The sequence below is a fragment of the Chrysochloris asiatica genome, unplaced genomic scaffold, assembly GCF_000296735.1.
Source record: "Chrysochloris asiatica unplaced genomic scaffold, ChrAsi1.0 scaffold00018, whole genome shotgun sequence".
Lineage (NCBI taxonomy): Eukaryota > Metazoa > Chordata > Mammalia > Afrosoricida > Chrysochloridae > Chrysochloris > Chrysochloris asiatica.
The window spans coordinates 4,100,420-4,104,714 of record NW_006408536.1 but is presented as its reverse complement, the minus strand read 5'-3'; the positions used below and the strand labels follow the sequence as shown (position 1 = coordinate 4,104,714).

The 4,295-nt window shown below is 44.4% G+C and overlaps 1 pseudogene; it reads left to right on the top strand.

Annotated features, from left to right (window-relative positions):
• Nucleotides 1-387: 387 nt before the first annotated feature.
• LOC102832814 lies at nucleotides 388-2,268 on the top strand (annotated as a pseudogene).
• Nucleotides 2,269-4,295: the final 2,027 nt, after the last annotated feature.

Sequence of the window (4,295 nt, the reverse complement as noted above, 5' to 3'; positions counted from 1 at the left end):
TAACTAACCTTTCATTGCCCCTCACCCCGCCCGTTTTTTCATACTGTAAATTCAAGCAGTGCAATGAGGAGTTTCACCTAAAAGGGGATGACTTTTGCTTATCTCTGTTAAGAATGTTTGTAAAGTACAGTTTGTCTTAGAACAGAGTACTAGTTGTTCATTAGTGTATGATGGCTCTCAGCCTAGACCTGTGAGAACATTCGAAGGGGTATTATGAACTATGATTTGATAAGAAGTCTTTTGAGCCTCCGTGGCTCCTGTAGTTATTATTGAGCCTCTTGGGCTCCCATAATCCGTCCCTCCGTCCCCCATTTTGACCAAACTGCGCGTGAGGTTTTGCACTTAGGTCTGCTTTTTCACAGCTTAGCCTGCAAACAAAAGTTAAAGATGTCCAGCCCAGACAGCCAAGATGTCCAAACTGACTCAGTAAATGAAAGCCCAGAAGCTGAGGCAGAGATAGAGCTAAACCCTGAAACGTCGAACTTCGAATCGGACGTTCCCGACCTTACCTGCACGGAAAGCTCCGACTCTTCAAGCGAATACATCGACGTGGAAAATTTGGAAGGCCTAGATGATTCATTGTTGGCTTGTAATCAATCCTCGGATGCGAGAGCGGAGGACGAGGAGGAGAGAGAAAGCGACATCGAAGTCGACTCCAGCAACAACCCTAACGACCCTAGCGAGGACGACGACGACGACGACGACGACGACGACGATGACGACGACATTGACATTGACATCGAAGAGCCGCCTCAGGTACGTGCCCAGCAGTGCCTTAGTGCCAGACATGCTGAGTTACTAGCTGATCGGAACCGGATCCTGGAGGAGTGGGTGTCCTCGGAGACCTCCCCACTGCCCCTACCTCGTTGGCGGGTCCTTAATGCCCTTCGCGATCGGCAGCTGGGGTCACGTCCCCGCTTTATATCCGAGGCTTGTGGGGCACGCATGTTTGTGCAGCGTTTCCACCTGCAGCACGAGCTCCAGGGTCATAGTGGTTGTGTCAACAGCATCCACTTTAATCAGCGTGGCACTTGGCTGGTCACTGGCAGCGATGACCTGAGTGTGATACTGTGGGATTGGGCGCGAGGGCAGCCGCTACTGAGCTTTTTGAGTGGCCATAGAAGCAATATCTTTCAGGTCAAGTTCCTGCCCCATTGTGGTGATTCCACCCTGGCCATGTGTTCCCGTGATGGGCAGGTGCGTGTCGCGGAGCTGTCAGCCACCCCTTACGTCAGGTACACCAAGAGTGTGGCCCAGCACAGGGGAGCCGCCCACAAGCTGGCCCTGATGCCCGACTCGCCCTTTAAGTTCTTAAGTTCTGGTGAAGATGCAATTGTCTTCTCTATTGATCTCAGACATCGCCGCCCTGCTTCCAGATTGGTGGTAGCCAAAGAGATGGACCGAAAAGTGGCACTGTATTCAGTGTGTGTGGATCCTGCCAACGTCCATCAGTTTGCAGTTGGGGGAAGAGATCAGTTTGTAAGAATTTATGACCAGAGGAAAATTGACAAAAATGTGAATAATGGTGTTCTCAAAAAGTTTGTTCCTCATCACTTGTTGAGCGGTGATATCAAAGCAAATGTCACCAGCCTTGTGTATAACCATGATGGCACAGAGCTCCTTGCCAGTTACAATGATGAAGATATTTATCTCTTCAACTCATCTGACAGTGATGGAGCCCAGTATGTTAAGAGATACAAGGGGCACAGAAATAGCGCCACAGTCAAAGGTGTCAGCTTCTACGGCCCGCAGAGCGAGTTTGTAGCCAGCGGGAGTGATTGCGGCCACCTCTTCATGTGGGAGAAAGCATCCTGCCAGATCGTTCAGTTCATCGAAGGAGACACTTCAGGTGCAGTAAACTGCCTTGAACCCCACCCTTACCTACCTGTGATGGCGACCTGTGGTCTAGACCATGAAGTCAAGATCTGGGCACCCACAGCTGAATCTGCCACTGAGCTTCCCGGCTTAAAGAATGTGATGAAGAGGAACAAACAGGAGCGAGATGAAGATAACATACACCACAGTGACATGTTTGACAGCCACATGCTCTGGTTCCTCATGCGCAACATGACAAATAGAGGTCACCACAATCTCTTGGGAGGGTCTAGAGGTGTTGCCCGAGGTGGTGCCCGAGGTAGAGCCCCAGATAGAGTCCAAGGTGGAGACCGAGGTGGAGACGGAGATGGAAATTTGGATGATTCGTCCAGCGGCTCAGATACATCCGAGGAAGAAGGGAGCCAAGGCCACCCGCATTGTGTAGCATCCTGAAGACGTCGTACTCTCTCCAGCTAGATGTCACCTCAACAGAGTGGACATTGCAATTGATTTTCACTTAACAGAGATTTGCCTTTTGTCTTCTACAAGTTATAATAATAAGAAGAACTAGCTCTTCTTTTTCCTTCCTTATATTCTTCCTTCTTTCCTTTGGTTTCTCCTTAGCTTTATGCAAATATATAAACAGTTTATTTCCATCTCTTTCCTCTTGCCTATTCTCTTATAGTTGACTTCTAAAGTTTATTAAATCTGATGAAAAATGTTAAACTTTTAATCTTATTTTTTTCTGACACTCAGAAAGATAATCCGTTTTAACTGTTTATTTTAAATCAAGTTTCTCAGTTGATCTGAAATTTTCAGAAATATGTTTATGCAATATAAGTAAAGTGAAACATGGTTTTGTTTCTTGAAAACTTACTTACACTTTTCCAAACACACACATACCCACTAACTCACTCACACACTCACTCACACATTCACTCACCCACCCACTGACCAAAAAGATAAGCAGAAAAGGTGGGTGGATCATTTCTTGTTGTGCTAGATAATATATCCTCGTGAATTAAATAACTTGGAGTTTACATGTCATGCCCTTGTGTGCTAACATTGACTACTTTGAGCACACTGAGGGTAGCAAGAAGGAGGTGAAGTTTTATAGTGTAGCATTGTTTACGCTTTCCATTTTCTTGAAGTTTTATTGCTGAAAATTCACATAGGATTACCTTCCATGAAGGCCTCCTGGGACAACCATCTCCTATAAGGTGCCAGGAAGGAAGATAAGGATTCCTAGTATTTGACAATAACCAACCAAAAAGATAAGCAGGAAAGGTGGGTGGATCATTTCTTAGCTAGATAATTCATCCTGGTGAATTAAATAACTTGGAGTTTACATGTCATGCCCCTGTGTGCTAACATTGACTACTTTGAGCACACTGAGGGCAGTAAGAAGGAGGTGACGTTTTATAGTATAGTATTGTTTACACTTTCCATTTTCTTGAAGTTTTATTACTGAAAATTCCTATAAGAATTCCTAGTATTTGACAATATGTTTAATTGATTTCGCTTTGCAAAATAACTTAATGTTGCAAAATAGATTGTATGTTTAGTGATAACCATTTGGTATCTTTTAGAAGAAAAATTCCTACAAGATATGCATGCATTGCTTAAAAGTTTTCTCAAGCTGTTATACTGTTAACTTGCTTTCAAAATATCTTTCTTTTAAGCCTCAATGTATATTTTGGGTACTGGATGTCTCAACAACTGCTTAATAATAATATTCAGTTTTGACTTTGCACACGTAGTCTTTGTGTCATTGAACGCGTAAACTGGTCTTTTTCCCCAACACCCATCTTTACAGATAACTCTTTGGGAAGGAAGGATCTAGTGAACCCTCCTTTGGCCTGGCAAAGGCTTTCCTTTGATAATACATGAAATGGGTATTACCTCTGGTGCTTTGGGACCTGGGAGGGAGATTTACATAATGAGATTAGGCTTTGGAATGGAAGAGGTCTTGACCAAAGTTCTTGCTCACTAAGATTGAAAATTAGAGACAACTCCCTGGAGGTCTGGGATAGTCCTTACTAAGGCCTGCTATCAGGAAAGAATCCTAAGGGCCCCAGAAGGGAACTCACTGGAAAACACAGCAAGTCTAAGCTGAACACGGCTTTGAAACAGGACACAATGAGAAGAAAGTTATAAACTAGAATCCCAAGTTTTAGGTACCCTGCACAGCCTATCAATAACATTGACAAAACCCTGGGAAAAAAAACATCTGGTTTCTCTAGTAACAGCTGGGTGGCAGTGAGCATATTAATGATCCAATTCTCTTGGAAGAAGGCTTGCCTGTTTGGTGGATTTATACTCTGTCAGTTTAGCTAAGTAAAACTTTGTTCACAGTTCCCTGCATGGTGCTCAGATTGCATGGTCTACAAGAGGCTTTTGGCAAGAGATTTGGAAGACAAAGGTAACAGTAGTAGTCATCTTAGTTTTAGGCTCAGAAGGTTGGTGCGACAGCTGTGGAT